The sequence below is a fragment of the Trachypithecus francoisi genome, unplaced genomic scaffold (assembly GCF_009764315.1).
Source record: "Trachypithecus francoisi isolate TF-2019V2 unplaced genomic scaffold, Tfra_2.0 Lachesis_group10, whole genome shotgun sequence".
NCBI classification, from domain to species: domain Eukaryota; kingdom Metazoa; phylum Chordata; class Mammalia; order Primates; family Cercopithecidae; genus Trachypithecus; species Trachypithecus francoisi.
This window is the reverse complement of record NW_022681455.1, coordinates 6,912,700-6,930,755: the sequence shown is the minus strand read 5'-3', so window position 1 is coordinate 6,930,755 and position 18,056 is coordinate 6,912,700. Positions and strand designations below refer to the sequence as shown.

Sequence of the window (18,056 nt, the reverse complement as noted above, 5' to 3'; positions counted from 1 at the left end):
GGCCTGCCTTGTCTTCTGTGCAACCACGCAACCCGCTTTTAAAATTCTAAGCTGCTCGCTTTCCACCTAAACAATGACCATACTGGAGAGGCCTTGGGTCCAACAACTCTGTACTTCTGTTACCTTTTCTGTGTTTTGCTCTTGTCTTCTGAACTCTCCTGGAAGCTCACAAAGGCTTGGGTTGCATTTTGGTATCCTCTACTCCCTTACCCCAAGTCAGCTACACCTAGTAACAGTCTCCCCTTTGGATGTTTTCACGGCCCATGCTAGAGGATCCTTAAAGATTCTAGGTCTGGGCCGGGCGCGGTGGCTCAAGCCTGTAATCCCAGCACTTTGGGAGGCCGAGACGGGCGGATCACAAGGTCAGGAGATCGAGACCATCCTGGCTAACCCGGTGAAACCCCGTCTCTACTAAAAAATACAAAAAACTAGCCGGGCGAGGTGGCGGGCGCCTGTAGTCCCAGCTACTCGGGAGGCTGAGGCAGGAGAATGGCGTGAACCCGGGAGGCGGAGCTTGCAGTGAGCTGAGATCCGGCCACTGCACTCCAGTTTGGGTGACAGAGCAAGACTCCGTCTCAAAAAAAAAAAAAAGATTCTAGGTCTGGTTGAACATTTTGGCTAGACGACAAAGTTCAGGTCCCCTTGGAAGAGCCCTATACCTGTCTCCCCAATGCCAGGAACTGGAGCTCAGGGCTGACTCTGAACATCAACATTTCCTGGGTCTGCTTGGTAAATCCCAAACCCTGATTCCAAGAGCAGCCCGAAAGCAGAAAAATCTCCTTGACTTTACCTCTGAAAACACGACTTGGAAGATGGGTGGTTTATTTCACTAAAAATAAGCTAGATGTTGAAGCAGTGTGCTGGAAAATCAAACACCAAGCTCATCGTTTAGTTTGGAAAAAAATGTTAAAATTCTGTTAATGCAGTTGTCACTGGTGATCAGCACAGAAAGACTGGTTAGAGGCCTTCATGAGTGAGGCTGCTGGAAGAACAGCTCAGAGGTGTCGTAAAATGTTTTCGCTCATGCTGGGGTTGTCTGCCAAGAAAGGTGCAGCTTATTGCCAGGGATGTTTTTACCAGGCCGTTTCTGAACTTTAACCCGCTGTTGAAACCAGGGTCATGCGAGGGAGCCACAGCTTCTGGGCCCCCAGCACAGCTAACCCAGACTGCAGGCCTGATGTCAGCCACGTGATGTGACCCGCAACTGGGGCATGGGCTGGCGGGGATGCTGCAGCCCTGTGGGTTAGTTCTGGTGCCTAAGTCAGGGTGTCACAGCAATGAGAAAAGGTGATGCCAGGGAGAAGCCGATGTAGTCCAGAGAGAGCTCGGCTTCTCCACCTGTGGCTTTCCTCTGCTCCAGGGGGACATGTAGACATCGTTTGGAACAGAAAGTGGGCTGAGCAGCCACACCATTTGTTTCCCCATCCGTGTATTCCGAGGTTGCGTGCTCTTCATTTTCTGCCCAGAGTGCTGGGCCCTGGATGATTTCACTTCTCGTCCGAGTGCTGGTTTAATAACCGTGTGAATCAGAGGGCAAGGAGCCAGCGCCCACAGTGCAGAGCATCCAGGCATGTTGCAGCGGCGCAGAGGCGATGTGAGTTCCAGCTCCCGAAAGCTGGGGCTTTACTTCAGGGCTGTGGCCGAGGGCTGGATAGACTGTAGCTGGTGCCTGGCACCCTCCCTTCTGCCCAGGGGTGGTTCTCACTTTGCTCCCTGAACTACCCCTGCGCCGATTTCACCATCCTCCAGTACTCCTTGCTCAGGGGTGGGAGTGACTTTCTTGGAACTCACGGAAGTTTCTAACACTCTTGGTAACATCAGAGTAGAGAAGATGGCTGCACGCATGCCAACATACCCATGCCTGTCTCAGCATCGCCCAGTCTCTTCGATGTAAAGGCATCTGCGAGGAGCAGGGCAAGCTTCCACTCAGGATAATGAGATTTAAGTTTGTTGGTCCTACTCTCTCTCCTGTTTGTGACTGCACATCACGTTTTCATTTGGTTTTGATGGGAGGCACACAGGGGCAGGAAGAAGGGAGCCCAGTTTCCCCATCCTCACCTAGAGATCTTTCAAACTGAAAGCCCCAGGTACTGTTTGGACAGAGGGTGAGGGTGGAGCGAGGGGCAGATTGACCTGGGGCCTTGGCCTTTGGAATCTTCAGGCTCTCTTTGGAGGTCCTGAGCATCCTGCAGGGTAGCATCAAGCTCTTCCTCGTTTGTGTCAGTGTGCTTTTTGTAAATCTTCATGCCACAGCATCCCAACCTCCCCTTGCGTGTTAGTTGGTGTGATTGGGTAAAAGCGGATCAATCCTTTAGAGATGTAAAAGGCAGAGGGGACAGTGGGAAGCCATCTCATGGAAACTTTGTGACGCTGGTCAGAATTCTTCTCCCTCCATTGTTAACAGCCCCTCCAGCCTCCCTCCTCCAATGGAGACACTGAAAACAGCCGCTTCCCCTTCCTTGCCCTAATCAGGGGTCTCCTCCTATTGGCCCATAGGACACAAGAGGTGCCTGCTGGCTGCTGCTGCTGGGAGCTGTGGAAACATGTGGCTGCCACGTAGGCTGTGAGTCAGCATCTCACCTTGCACAGGGGCCTGGGGAACCTGAAGGTGCTCAGTGCCCCGTTAATATTCACCATCCCAGGCAGGCCCAGGGCAAATCCAGGAAGAGAGGCGTGGCAGCCTCAGGGCAGGGCGGTGGGTGGAGACGCCAGTAGCCAGGTGTTCTCTTGGCTCTTCAAGTCACCTGGCTTATTCCCTCCTGAAAATGCATTTTCTCTTTCCCTATTTGGGTGAACTGCGGCTGGCAGGGCCGTGGAAGGGAGGGGCCAGATATTAGAGAGGCTTTGGAGTCAGAGCCGAGTTAGGGTTATGGTCCACTGTAAGATCTTGGAAAAGATATTCTCTTTTGTGTTTTTGAGACAGAGGCTCGCTCTGTCGCCCAAGCTGGAGTGCAGAGGCGTGTTCTCTGCTCACTGCAGTCTCCGCCTCCGGGTTTCAAGCGATTCTCCTGCCTCAGCCTCCCGAGTAGCTGGGGTTACAGGTGCCCACCACCACGCCCGGCTAATTTTTGTATTTTTGGTAGAGACAGGGTTTCACTCTGTTGTCCAGGCTGGTCTTGAACTCCTGGCCTCTAGTGATCCACCTGCCTCGGCCTCCCAAAGCGCTGGGATTACAGGTGTGAGCCACCACACACCTGGCTGTAAAAGTTACTCTCTAAGCCTTAGTTTCCTTATTTGGAGGAACGGTCATCATGATGAGTACATTTTAGGCTTATGAGGATTCCCTGAGATAAAATGAGCACCGGTTGGTGTGAGAAGCAGTGATGATCTTTCTTTTTTCTGAATGGCTGTTTCTCTTGTCCCTTCCCCCTTTCCTGCCCTTTCGACTAATAAGGGAAGAACTTCTCAAACAATTCTGCTGAGTAACCTGGAGATGGGACTTTATGCATCGTAATGACAATGGCTTCTGCTTCCCTGGGCGTGGTAGTTAGTGGAGAAGGGGAGGGTGCCCTGAGGGAGGGAGGACTCTGCAGAGGGATGGGCAGCCAAGAGTTGATCCACCTGTACAGGGAATCTCCTTGGTGATCCTGAATCCATTTGTGAGTCCAGGATGTCTTGGTGGTGGAACAACATCAGGCCTCTGAAATAGGGAAAGGTGAGTTCAGCACGTTTGTGAGGGGGCATTCCAGCCTTGGGGATTTGGGCGAAGGGGACGCGCAGTCAGGCTGTGCCGTATTCACCTCCCGTCCTTGGAGCCTTATCACCCACTAGATAACCAGTCGCTTGCCCAGATGACTCACGAGGGTGCTTTAACTTCTGGGATTGTTCAGGGCCAGCTCCTTGGACATTGAGGAAAACAAGCAAATATAGGAAGATTTGTTTGTTTATTTGAAAAATATTTACTGTGCACCTATTATGTGATGGCCCCTTTCTAAGTCACAGAAGGTGCAGAGCCCTGAGCCACATGGACAAGGTCCCAGCTTTCACGCAGCTGAAATCCTCCAGTGAAGGAGGACAAGAAATAAGACATTTAAATAAATAAGACAACTCAGCTTGCAGTAAGTGCTGTGATAAGGAACTAGGTAGTTGCTTTCAAATTTGAGTGTGTATTAGAATTCCCTAGAGCCCTTGATAAAACACTGATGGTCGGCCCCACCCCAGTATTTCTGATTCAGTGTGTCGGAGTGGGGCCTGAGAATCTGCATTTCTCACAAGTTCTTAGATGATGCTAATGCTGCTGGTCCTTGGACCACCTTTGAGAACCACAGACTTGGGTAATGGTATCAAGGGGTTGGGTGGGGTGGCACCTAGTTTCAAAACAGCTCAGAAAGATAAAGTCAAGGGCCTGTGGACTGTGTTCCTTTTTAGTTGAGGAGGCAGAAGGGATGGAGGTACTGTGCTTTTTGTAGTTCTTTGTAGTTCTTTTGTGGAAAGGACAGCTGCAAACAAAACGAAAACCTCTGTCTCCCTTTTCACTCTATGTTTATTCCTATTCAGATCAGCTTCTGAGGCTGGGAGTGGTAGCTCATGCCTGTAATCCTAGCAGTCTGAGAGGCTGAGGCAGGAGAATCTCTTGAGGCCAAGAGTTTAAGATCAGACTGGGCAATATAGGGAGATCCTGTCTCTGCAAAAAATAAAAACAAATGAGCTGGGCATGGTGGCACGCATATGTGGTCCCAGTTACTCGGGAGGCTGAGGCAGGAGGACTGCTTGAGTCTATGAATTGGAGGCTCACCACTGCACTTCAGCCAGGTGACAGAGCGAGACCCTTTCTCCAAGAAAACAAAACAAAACCAAACAAAACAGAACAAATCCTGAAACAGATGAATTTCTGGAACCTCATTTCTCTGGGGATCCTGAAGCCAGCAGGCACGATGCTTGCTTGTAATGCAGAGTATTCTCATCTAATGTTGGTTCTCACAAAACAGGAGTTTAAAGGCCAGATCTGGGTCTAAACATTTCAGAGACACCACTGATAGCACAGAGAAGGACATTCTCATTCTAGTGAGAATCAGCTTCAGGGCTCATGTTGGGTAGCTGTGTTTTTATAAAAGTCTGTCTATATGTGAAATAAGATAAGAAATCATTATGGATTAATAGATGACAATTTATCTGAAGGCAGAGGGCATAAGTTTATCTTTCTATCCTGTGTCCAGCAGCAGGCCTACTGTAATGGTAAACCATAGATGTTTGTTAATTTCATGTATTCACTTGCTCATTTATCCACAACCAGCTGCTATGCAGGGTGCTAGAAATACAATGGCTAAGAAGACAGACCCAGCTCCACCCTCATGGAGTTTGTAGTTTAAATAGAGGAGGCAGACAAGTTACCAGGTAATTACATGTGGAGGGTCATTTTGTGTCCTATGATAGGAGAAATACAGGGTGATACAGAAACACATAACTGAGAGAGGCCAGGAGGGCTTCCTGGAAGAAGTGACCTCTAAGATGGGAAGAAGCTGGGTGGGTAAGGAGTGGCGTAGACAAGGGTACCAAGAAGACAGTTTTCTGGATAGAGACACGAATGTGCAAAGACCCAGAGGTGAGAGAGAGAGCACAGAACATTCCCTGGCTAGTATTAGTTCAAGATGCCTGGGGCCAAGAACTGAGATAGGAACCTGGAAGGGCCTTGTGGGAATGAATGAGCAATACATTTTTTTTTTTTTTTTGAGACGGAGTCTCACTCTCTCCCAGGCTGGACTGCAGTGGCCGGATCTCAGGTCACTGCAAGCTCCATCTCCCGGGTTTACGCCATTCTCCTGCCTCAGCCTCCCGAGTAGCTGGGACTACAGGCGCCCGCCACTTCGCCCGGCTAGTTTTTTGTATTTTTTAGTAGAGATGGCGTTTCACCGTGTTAGCCAGGATGGTCTCGATCTCCTGACCTTGTGATCCGCCCGTCTCGGCCTCCCAAAGTGCTGGGATTACAGGCTTGAGCCACCGCGCCCGGCCGAGCAATACATTTTGAGGGATGCTGAGAAAATGTCTTAAGATTTTGCTGGTTGGTTGCTGTTTACACTGAGAGTGAAGGTTCTGACTTATGTCCAGAATGGGAATTAATCTCACACCCAGATTGAGGAAACTTGCTAGGGTGATAATTGGATTCTGTTTTGAGTTGGCTCTGTTTGCAGGTCCTGGTTCCCAGATTTGCCCTTCCTCCCACCTGTTGAGCTAGGACGTCTGGGCAAACCAGTTTTGATAGAGGAAGAGGCTTGTTGAACTCTTCGCCATCAAAGAGTATTCTTGGAACCAAAGTGACAACTTTATTACAATGTGGTTTGGAGAAAGATCGTGTCCAAAATGTTGAAAGGTTCAAATATTTTCGTGATGCTGGCCCCCAAGAGGCACAGATAGTTAGCTGTGTGCTCTGCAGGCCTGGCATCAAGGCCCTGACTAATGGTTCTGTGACCTTAGGCAGGTCAGTTAGGTAGGTTTTGGCATCTCATTTTTTATACTTACAAAGTGGGGATAGTCTAGGAACATCCTGGGAATGTTATGTACAGAAATGAGATGGTGTCTATAAAAACACTAGGCTACTGGAGGAAATGTTCAAACCTCCAGGAAGTTGATTGTTAAAGGCATTTAGTCACTAGTGTGGCAAGGGCCAGGACTCTGTGTGTGTGTATTTAATGGTTAGCTATTTAGCCTAGAATCTGTGTCTAGTTTATTTCCATAAAAATGCATTGTACTTGCTTTTAGATAGACTGTCTTCTCTTTTGTTTATATAGAGAATAGTATGTTCGGAAACTTCAGGGTAATGAAATTTCCCAAACGAGTGGGTCCAATACAACTTTTTCTTCTTTTAGTTAATTTTTAATGTATTTGGGAAGGCTGCACATTTTTACTAAAAGTTTGTGCTGTGTATGAGAAGTGTCCATCATCTCGAAAACTCTTTTAACCCTTCATCTTCCTTTTTTTTTTGAGATGAACTCTTGCTCTGTCTCCCAGGCTGGGGTGCAGTGGCGTGATCTCGGCTCACTGCAACCTCCACCTCCTGGGTTCAAGCGATTCTCCTGTCTCAGCCTCCGGAGTAGCTGGAATTACAGGCATGCACCACCACACCCGACTAATTTTTGTATTTTTTAGGAGAGATGGGGTTTCACCATGTTGGCCAGGCTGGTCTCGAACTCCTTACCTCAGGTGACCCTCCCGCCTTGGCACTTGTGAGCCACTGCGCCCGGCCTCATATTCCATTTTGAAATGCATGTTCTTATAAGGAGTGAGGTTTTCTTACACCCACTGTGCTTTCTTTATTGGGCAGTGTCCCTTTTGAGGAGTGCAGGTCTTATTTCAACTTGAAGAAGACAGAATTGCTTCCTCTGTCTCGATGAGCTTATTTTCGGCCTAGGCTTCCTCTGAATACAGCTGGTCTGAATTTTTTTCCCCTTCTATGGTGGCTTTTTTGACCCCAAGAAATACTGAAATTCAGACTGAAGTTACCTGTAGTGGAGATACCTGGACTTTTCCGATTACTTGGGATGTTTCTCAGGCTGACTCACATGTGTGCCTTGCAGCCATGAAGGATACTCTCAGCTCAGAGAGACAACCTTGTGACAGGGTTTCTCTTTTTGCATGCCTGATTTCCTTCCGATTTCTCGCTACCATTTTGAAGAACGGCATAGAAGGTAGAGAAACCAACTTCCCCCTTCAAATGTGATCGCTGTGCCCAATGCAAGAAAGACGGAAGCTACTCACTCTAAGTGGCAGACGCCAAAGGCAAATTATAGTTCTTGGCGGAGAGAAGAGTTAACCTTAACTGTTTGTTTATTTATTTATTTATTTTTAATCCTGATGTCCAATGGACAGATTCCTAAGGGAAGGCTAAATGCCTTTAATCTGCGTTTGGATGAAGCATATTCAGCCAGCTCTTCTGTAGAAAGGCCTTTGGTTTGTATTTGATGTTCTAAAAGTGCACACAGTGGTGCAACCTATATGAGTATTCTGCAGGATAGGTTTATAGATTCAGACAAAAGGGTACCTAAACTTTTACACGTTTGTGGACAATGTGAAATTGTCCCTAAGGAGTCTGTGCTGAGTTTCACTCCTGTTTCCCCACATCGTTGCCAACGATTGACATTGTCATTCCTTTACATTTTTACCAATTCAATGGAGAAAAAAACGGCATCTCATTTTAATTTTAATTTTTCTGATTGCTAGTGAGGTTAAGCATCTTTTGATATATTTATCAGCCATTTGTGTTTTTTCTCTGCAATGTATATATTTACTATTTGTATTTTAAAAACTGGCTTATTTAATCTTTAATATGTACTGATTGTAATTATTCATTATCTTATTTTTTTCAGCATAGACTTGACCCCTGTGAACTATGCTTTGGGAGTAAATGATGAAGGAGGAATAAAGAATAATGCAGTAAGGAAGATCATAGCATTTTGGAGCAGAAAGAAGGTTGTGGAGACAATTTTGTGCAAACGCCTTATTTTATGGATGAGAAACTAAGGGTTTGAGAGGCATAGCTGGCTAGTAGCAGTTCTGAAAATTGGTTCTAGGGCAGGCATTTTTTTCTCTGCCTGCTGTTCCTAATGTTTATGAGGAGTGTCATTGGCTCTTCTTTTCTGGGTACTGTGTCTTCTTCATCCGTTTAACAGCTAGCAATGTACATCTGTCTGCATGGGGAAGAGGGAAGTTTTCCCAGCCACGTGGGAATGGCCCTCGAGGTCTGTTACTGGGCATAAAGTGAAGCACCATTTCTTAGACATATTAAGTCAGTGACAATGAGTAGGTTTTGCAGGAAAAGGGGCATCATATGTTGATGAAAGAAAGAGATTCTCCTTTTTTTTTGAGATGGAGTCTTGCTCTGTGACCCAGAGCTGGAGTGCAGGGGTGCAATCTCAGCTTACTGCAGCCTACACCTTCTGAGTTCAAGTGATTCCCCTGCCTCAGCACCCCAGTAGCTGGGATTATAGGTGCCCGCCACCATGCCTGGCTAATTTTTGTATTTTTAGTAGAGATGGGTTTTACCATGTTGGCCAGGCTGGTCTCAAACTCCTGACCTCAAGTGATCCACCCTCCTTGGCCTCCCAAAGTGCTGGGATTACAGATGTGAGCCACGGCGCCTGGCTGGGATTCGTATTTTTAAAAAGGGGAGGGGGTTGTTAATTGGCTCACTGCTCACTTGTGAAGCTTACAGCGGCTGTACATTTTCTGTTTTCCAATCCTTTCAGAAATGGCAGCAAAGTATCGTAGCAATCATCTAATTCAGAAATCCCTTCTTTTTTTTTTTTTTTTTTTGAGACAGAGTTTCATTCTTGTTGCCCAGGCTGGAGTGCAATGGCGTGATCTTGGCTCACCGCAACCTCTGCCTCCAGGTTCAAGTGATTCTCCTGCCTCAGCCTCCTGAGTAGCTGGGATTACAGGCAGGCACCACCACGCCCGACTAATTTTGCATTTTTAGTAGAGAGGGGGTTTCTCCATGTTGGTCAGGCTGGTCTTGAACTCCTGACCTCAGGTGATCCACCTGCCTCGACTTCCCAAGTGCTGGGATTACAGATGTGAGCCACGGCGCCTGGCTGGGATTCGTATTTTTAAAAAGGGGAGGGGGTTGTTAATTGGCTCACTGCTCACTTGTGAAGCTTACAGCGGCTGTACATTTTCTGTTTTCCAATCCTTTCAGAAATGGCAGCAAAGTATCGTAGCAATCATCTAATTCAGAAATCCCTTCTTTTTTTTTTTTTTTTTTGAGACAGAGTTTCATTCTTGTTGCCCAGGCTGGAGTGCAATGGCGTGATCTTGGCTCACCGCAACCTCTGCCTCCAGGTTCAAGTGATTCTCCTGCCTCAGCCTCCTGAGTAGCTGGGATTACAGGCAGGCACCACCACGCCCGACTAATTTTGCATTTTTAGTAGAGAGGGGGTTTCTCCATGTTGGTCAGGCTGGTCTTGAACTCCTGACCTCAGGTGATCCACCTGCCTCGACTTCCCAAAGTGCTGGGATTATAGGCATGAGCCACCGCTCCTGGTCCAGAAATCTCTTTTTATAATACTTTAAAAAAACACTCCACATGATCTAAGGATGTGCTTTCAGATATGCAAAGTATTTGGCTTGCAAAGAAGATTGAGTGTGAACCTTTGAGAGGAAAAATTATGTGATGTGAATCTGTTGGTCAGATTAAAACAAAATTGTGTGGTGTATGTGTGGGTGTGTGTAAAAGGAATTTTAAAAAAAAGCAGAAATGGCGGGGTGAAGAGGCCGTCTTCAGGTCAGGTTAGAGACCAAAGCAGGGGAGTGCCCAGGTTCAGGAGCTGAGCACACGGAAAACGTGCTTTCTCAGAGCTGGAAGCAAAGGCTGGCCTGTTAAAGGCGGAGAGATGCCAGTGATGTTTCTCTGCTGTGCACAGGGTGGGAAGCAGAGGTGCATGAGTTATCTTGGTGCTCACACAATATTGGAAGGAAGGGAGGTGAGATGGGAGAGGACAGGAATGTCCCTGGTCCTGTCAGCTGTACTGACCAGTGTGACCTGAGGCTGAGCTTCCCACACACAGTGAACAGGAATTTGGAGAAATGGAAGAGAGTGATTATCTAAATTGTGTCTGCAGTGCTGGGGCTGGAGATTTTCTTGAATTCTCAGCAGTTTCCAGACCCACAATCTAATTTCCTTAAATCATGTGACCACTAGAACTATTCCAGAATAATGTGTTTTACTGCGAGTGACCAACCATCCCTGTTTGCCAGAGACGCAGGTTTCCTGGGATGTGGGACTTTTGAGGTGAAAACCAGGACAGTCCCAGGCAAACGAGGGTGGTTGGTCATCTTGTTTGGATAACTAAGATAATTTCAATAACCAAATTAAAAACATCCAACATAAGTGTCAGAGCTAAAAGCGAAACTCATACAGAAGAAAACTGTCCCTTCATCTTTTCTACACAGCCTTAGTATTATTATTTCTTAATTTGCCAGCTGATGGGACACACTGAGCCTTTTGGTGGACCATCGCTTGAGTCCAGGAGCCTGAGGCAACGTTGTACATTAGCACTACTTGGAGAGTTAAAAGAAAAAAAAAAAAAAAGTGGACAACCAGGCCCTCTTCTCCACCGAGTAAATCACAATTCCCAAGGAAAGCAGTATTCCCCAGCAGGGGATTCCTAAAAACTGCAGAGGAGATTGGACCATGTAGACTGCTTGAGAGGTGCTGGTGCAAGCAGGAAAGGGATCCCAGAAGTTAATATCCAATCAATTAAATCGGGGTAGCCACAGAGCCTGGCTTAGGCCTGTTGTTCTGACATACTGCTTTTTTAAATAATTTTTCTTTTTTTCGAGAGATGGGATCTTACTTTGTTGCCCAGGCTGGTCTTGAACTCCTGGGCTCAAGCAATCCTCCCACCTCAGCATCCCCAAGTGCTGAGATTGCAGGCGTGAGCCACCATGCCCATCCTGACATATTTCTTAATAGCACTTGTTTTTACTCTTAGAACTCTCCAAATTTGGCTAATGTATTATATGATTATCCAACACATAAGACTCCCTGAGAATGGCAGGGTGTGATGACTCACACCTGTAGTCTCAGCACTTTGGGAGGTGGGGGGATCGCTTGAGCCCAGGAGTTTGAGACCAGCCTGGGCAACACCCCATTACTATTAAATAAATAAATAAATAAATTAGCGGGGCACGGTGGTGCCTGTCTGTGGTCCCAGCTACTCAGGAGGCTGAGGGGGGAGGATCACTTGAGTCTGGGAAATCAAGGCTGCAGTGAGCTGTGACTGAGCCACTGCACTCCAGCTTGGGCAACAGAGCAAGACACTGTCTCAGAAAAAGAGTAATTAAAAAAAGACTCTCTTAGAAAAATTTTTTTGCTTTCCTATGTTTATTTTTTGCCTTCATTTCATGGTGATGGGAATAATAAAATGTTTTTTCTTAAATAAAAAAACCCCACAAGCTTGAAATATAACTTACAGTAGAGCACACAAATCTTAAGTGTATAGTTGATCAAATTTAACATACATGTTTTCCGAGTAACCACAAGGTATAAAACATTTCCAGCATCCCCCAAAACCCTCATGCCTCTTTCTGGTAAGTAGCCCTTCCTTCCTGTAACACACTAATTTTGGCTTCATATGAGCAGAATCAGATAACATGTAGTCTTTTGTCTCCAGCTTCCATCACTCAACATTTTGTCTGTGAAATTCATCTTTGTAGCAGCATGTATGTGAAGTTTGATCTTTTTCATGGCTGTGTAGTATTCCATCACACAATTATACCATGCCTTATTTACCCATCTGTTGGGGATAGACATCTGGGTGTTTCCATTTTTGGCAATTAGGAATATAGCAACTATAAACATTCTTATAAAGAGTCTTCTGTTGCACACACACATGAGATTTTCTTGGGTCTCTAGCCCTTAGAAATTGTGAGCTCACTGGTTGTTTACCATCCACAGTCAGGCACTTTGGCTGGATGCCCTCAAGCTGTAGAAGGTCAGGTGGGCCTGGAAAAACCTGCTTTTGGCTTTAAGTGCTGGAGAAAATCAGCATTCCATTCAGTGATCATTGAAGGGTCTGAGGATGTCCAAGAGATTCCAGGTAGAGGATGGGTGGATTCCAGTCAACGTAGTAATTGTGGAGGGAGTGTCCTGGAGGGGTTTGAGGCAATGCTTCAGTATCATTGGCAGGTGTACTTGCAACCTTTTATTATGGGAAATTGCAAATGTACATAAAACAATGTAGTAGAGGGAACAGCGTAATACATCTTTATGTACCCATCAGAGCTTCAACAGTTGCCAAATACAGACAGTTTTTTTTTCACCTCCACCTCCTTTCCCCCACCCCCTGATTATTTCTGAAGCAAATTTCAGGCATCCTATCATTTTATCCATAATGATTTCAGTACTTATCTCTCAAAGATAAAGACTCAAAAAAGCCTACAAAGCAATTTCATTACGATGCCTAAAAATCATTTGTAGCAATTCTTTATTTTTGCTAAATGTCCAGCCATTGTTTATATTTTCTCAGTTGTAAGATGCTGATGAATCATTGTAAGACAGTTTGCTGGTTGGAACTGGGATCCAAATAAGGTTTCTATAGTGGGATTTGTCGATCTGTTCAAGTCTTAATCCATAGGAGCCTCTTCATCACCTTTTTCTTGCAATTGTTCAGTTTTTGGCTGTTTTTGAAGGAACTAGGGCACTTTTCCCACAGACTCTCCCGCAGCCCTACTTTTGCTGATGGTATTCCCAAGGTGTTATTACCATATTGCTCTGCCTCTGCATTTCCGTACCTTTAAGTTGATGGTGAGACTTGATCAGATCTGAGTTTGGCTTATTTTGACACTTGTCCCTCCACCCCAGAAGCAGTCTTGCCTGACGTTTACTCCCATCCCATGCCCTCTGGCTCACTTTGTTCAGCCCCTCTGGCCTGGAACATTCTAGGCCTGCTCCTTCTCTAGGGCGGGTGCACGGCTGTCTCCTCTGTTTCTAGCCTCCTCAAGTCTTTGCTCAAGTTTTCTTCTCTGGGCGAGGCCCGTCATGGCCACCTACTGAACACCTGTAACCTCAGAGCAGCACTCCTGATCCTTGAACTGTGCCTGGCACATGATAAGTGCTCAATGTGTGCGCTCGGTGAATTCCTAAAGGGAGGACTCTTCCTCCAGCTCTTACTCGACCTGTGATGACAATGACAATAACGGCAAGCATTTATTGAATTCCTCTTCTGTGCCAGACATGCTATGTGCTAAATGTTTCATTTATTTCATCATTGCAACAACATAGGGTAGATCCTGTTATTATTACCTCCTTCTACAAACAAGTGCAGTGGGTATGGAGATGTGCAGCCCAGAGTCTCCAGCAGTTGGCCCCTTCTACGAAGTGTACACGCTGGGCTGTCTACGTCGATGACTGATCCAGGCAGGGGTATAAAGCCTTGGCCATTCTGGCCAACAGGGGACAACTTTGATGGTCACATAGGCCCCAGAGTTTTCCACTGCGTTGGCTGAGGCTTGTTCCCTCTGCCTAGCTGTGATTCTTCCACCCCTTTTCTGTAAGTGTTGATTTCTAATAAATATCCTGCAAGCCAGACTCCACCTCAGTGTCTTTCTCCTGGAACCCCCAACTTATGATACCAAGGAAAATAAAGTTTAGAGAGTGAGATGACCTTCCCAAATTCCTTCTAAGCAGGTGGTAGGGCAGAGACTTTACTGAGCTGTGGTCTCTTTGATGTGATGTGCTGTTTCTGGAAGCATCATGCCTCCCCAAATCCCGAATGTGGGAAGGGACTGTCAGCACTGTGGTTCAGCTCTGGGTTTGAGCTGCTTTTGTGTTACAGGCTGTCAGCCGTTAACCTGTTTCTAGAGGAAACTGGGCTCTTGGTCACAAATGGCTAACTTACATTGAAATTAGGAGGACAGGTTGTAGATTTCCTGTCCTGTAACCAGGAAAAGGTGCCGAGAGGAGCTCCAAAGTGTGATGCCTTAAAGGGAGAGCAGTGTTGGGTGGGGATGCAGGGATGGGAAGCGGCTGGGCTGAGACAAGGGGTGGTTGGGTATTAGACAGGCAGGAAGGGTCCCCTTTATGGACAGCCTGGAAAGCTAGCAGAAGACTCGATCTGTTGAGCAGCCAGGAGCCTCAGAGCTTCTGAAGGAGGGAGTGATCTGATGGAAGGGCTGTCTTAGCAGGAGACACAGGTGCACGGAGCAGGTTGGAGGACTGGGGCCGGGGGGACAAGTTAGTCCGGGAAAATAGGGAGCAGTGATGTGGGCCTGGACTGGGCGGAGGACATCAGAGATGGAGAGACAGGGACAAAGTAGAGACAGCAAAGAAAAAACAACATGGCCCCGGGGCAGGGGACAAAGAAGGAGTCGATTAAAGACAGATTCCATGTCATTAATCTTGAAAGCATGTTTAGTTTTACTAGTAGATTAGCACAACCATTTAATTCCACTTTTACCTACCAGAGTGACCTTCTCATGGTTTCACTGAGAGTGTTCGGGTTTCTAAAGGGGTTGGAGAAATAGACATTGTCTCATTGTCCAGCAGGATCAGTACCTCTCTAGACAACCATTTCACAATTCTGATGCCAAACCTTAAAAACAGTGGCCTTTGATGTCAATTTCAGCAAAGTGAGCTGTTTGGGGATGAAAAAAAGAGGTGAAAGGGATCAATCGGATTTTGTGAGGCAGGAGTCCTGCTTTCATCCCTGAAGCTTTCGGCATCCTCAGGACCGTCAGCCTTGCCTTATCTCCGAGCCCCACAGAAGGATTCCTTCTGGGTTCCCAAAACACTGGTTACCTGCATTCTCTTCTATTTTTTTGTTTTTGTTCTTTAAATCACGGCATCACTTTATGATCTGTCTGTTTGTCTCTCTCTAGACTTTGGCCTCTCCAAGGTCATGGGCTGTGTCACGTAGTGTGTACTGTGTTTCCCCTCCCTTCCCTTCCCTTCCCTTCCCTTCCCTTCCCTTCCCTTCCCTTCCCCTCCCCTCCCCTCCCCTCCCTTCCCTTCTGACAGAGTCTTGCTGTGTCACCAGGCTGGAGTCAGTGACGTGATCTCGTCTCACTGCAACCTCCACTTCCCAGGTTCAAGCGATTCTCCTGCCTCAGCCTCCCAAGTAGCTGGAACTATAGGCATGCGCCACCACACCCAGCTAATTTTTGTATTTTTAGTAGAGTTGGAGTTCCACCATATTGGCCAGGCTGGTCTTGAACTCCTGACCTTGTGATCCGCCCGCCTTGGCCTCCCAAAGTGCTGGGATTACAGGCATGAGCCACCGCACCCAGCCCTCATGATGTGTGTTTCCCTAACTCTTAGCATGGAGTAGGCATTGATGACGTATTTGATAAGTGAATGATGGGAGGATGAGCAACAATTTATTTTCAAGCCTGGCTTCTAGAATTCAACACTACCAACATGCCATAGGTGCGGATATGTGAGGGTACAACACAGGGCCATGATCGTCCCGACAACATTATGCCGCTTCAGCAAGGACTCTTAAGAGCAATAAGCTCCTGACTCCTTTCTTCGGTTACAGGGTCCAACCCATGGGACTGTTCTCTGTGTTTCCTTGAGAAGTATGCATGTTCTCCTGGTCCCCTCTGCCTTCTGCTTCAGGCCCTGGAGGAACTCCCAGCTTTGCCATCGAAGGAAAAAGATCCCTTCAGATCCCCAGTTCTTGGGCAGGTGGAACAGAGCCAACGCTTTCTTCTTCACTAGGCCTCCCTTGGCTTATCTGGGCTCCTCTTTGATCTATTGTCTGACGGATATTGGAGGTTTCTTGAAAAATCCTCCTTTGTTTACCCAATAGCAGTGACGTCCTCGAGTAAACTGTCTTTTACCAGTGTTCTCCCGCAGGCATTGCGCACAGGTAGTCTGAAGGCTGTGGTGCTGTTGCCTTGGAGAGGTGTTGGGAGAGGCCTTTTAACGTCTAACAAGTAGGTGTCACACTGTGGCGGAAATGGGGGCTGCAGGCACGGACCACTTGCTTGTGTAATTGGAGAGCAGAGAAAACGAGGCAGGATGAGAGGTGGAAGGAGGACAGAGAAGTGGACGTTTGACACATCTCGGTGGAGAGAACTCTGTCCATGGGTTAGGTTGAAAATCCATATCAGGGTTTTTTCTGAATTCTGGTCAAGTGAAAGCCACAGGACTATTCTAGGAGCCAAAGGGAAAGGCAAGCCAGGGATGATGGAGTGAGGGGTGCTTGGAGATGCAGTAGGGAGGGCGGTGAGTGGGGAGTGGAGAAGTACAGGTGCGGAGAGGCAGAGGTGAGGCAAATGGTGTGGCAAGGAGCTCCCTGGGAGACGGTGGAATTGAGGGGTGGAACCATAGTGGGGTTGGCTTGTGGGAGCTTTTACCCTGGACCCACATGAGAATGATCTAGGGAATTAAAAAATATCCGAATGTGGTCCAGGGGCAGTGGCTCACGCCTGTAATACCAGCACTTTAGGAGGCCGAGGTGATAGGGAAGGCAGCAGGGAGGTGCTGGGAGGAGAAGGGCAGGTCTCTGGCGGGGGCTCCACCCCTGGGCCTGTGCCCACTGACTAGGTGAGGACAGGCACTCCTGCCTTCATGCCCCTATGTTGCATTTCCCAAGACCATCCTGGCCTGCCATGCCCCCATCCTGTGCCTGTAAAAACCTGAGACCTTAGCAGGCAAGCACACAAGTGGCTGAACGTCGCCAGGAACACATCGGCGGAGGAAGACTCAAGCGGCTCGACATTGACAGGCCTCCGAGGGGAGCACGCCGGCATGTCTGCAGGACTTCCACCCGCGAAACCACGCAGAGTTTGGCTGGGGCGGTCAGGACCACTGAGCGGCTCGACTTCAGGGGCACACCATCTCCCTTCTGGCTCCCCCATCTGCTGAGAGCTACTTCCACTCAATAAAACCTTGCACCCGTTCTCCAAGCCCACGTGTGATCTGATTCTTCTGGTATACCAAGGCAAGACCTCAGATACAGAAAGCCCTCTGTCCTTTGGACAAGAGGAGGGTCAAATTGAGCTGGTTAACACAAGCTGCCTCTAGACGGCTAAACTAAAAGCGCACACGCCCACTGGGGCTTCAGGAGCCATAAACATTCACCCCTAGACACTGCCATGGGCTGGGAGCCCCACAACCTGCCCACCTCTATGCTCCCCTAGAGGTATAAGCAGCTGGGCCCTGAAGAAGTGAGCCACTCCCCCTGTCGCACACCCTGCCAGGGGGAAAAGGGAGCTTTTTCCTTTTCAGAGGTGGGTGGATGACTTGAGGTCAGGAGTTCAAGACCAGCCTGGCCAACATGGTGAAACCCCATCTCTACCAAAAATACAAAAATTAGCTGGATGTGGTGATGCGTGCCTGTACTCCGAGCTACTCCGGAGGCTGAGGCAGGAGAATCACTTGAACCCAAGAGGTGGAGGTTGCAGTGAGAGGGGACTGCGCCACTGCACTCCAGCCTGGGCAACAGAGCAAGATTCTGTCTCAAAAAAAAAAAAAAAAAAAATCCTTATGTGGGGCCCTTTCTGAGATATTCTAATTTAATTCTCCTGGGGTCTGATTTAAACGTTGGTGCAGGTGACTCTCATGGGCCAGCTGATGAGGAATGACTGCTCTAGACAAGGGAGAGGGCACTGTTTCTTCT

General features: G+C 47.6%; 1 long non-coding RNA gene across 1 annotated transcript; it reads left to right on the top strand.

The window, feature by feature from the left end:
- Window positions 1-3,489: 3,489 nt before the first annotated feature.
- On the top strand, window positions 3,490-17,343 carry LOC117088642. The gene is made up of 3 exons (XR_004439257.1): window positions 3,490-3,655; window positions 8,301-8,367; window positions 15,969-17,343. It is a non-coding gene; the product is annotated as an uncharacterized LOC117088642 (long non-coding RNA).
- Window positions 17,344-18,056: the final 713 nt, after the last annotated feature.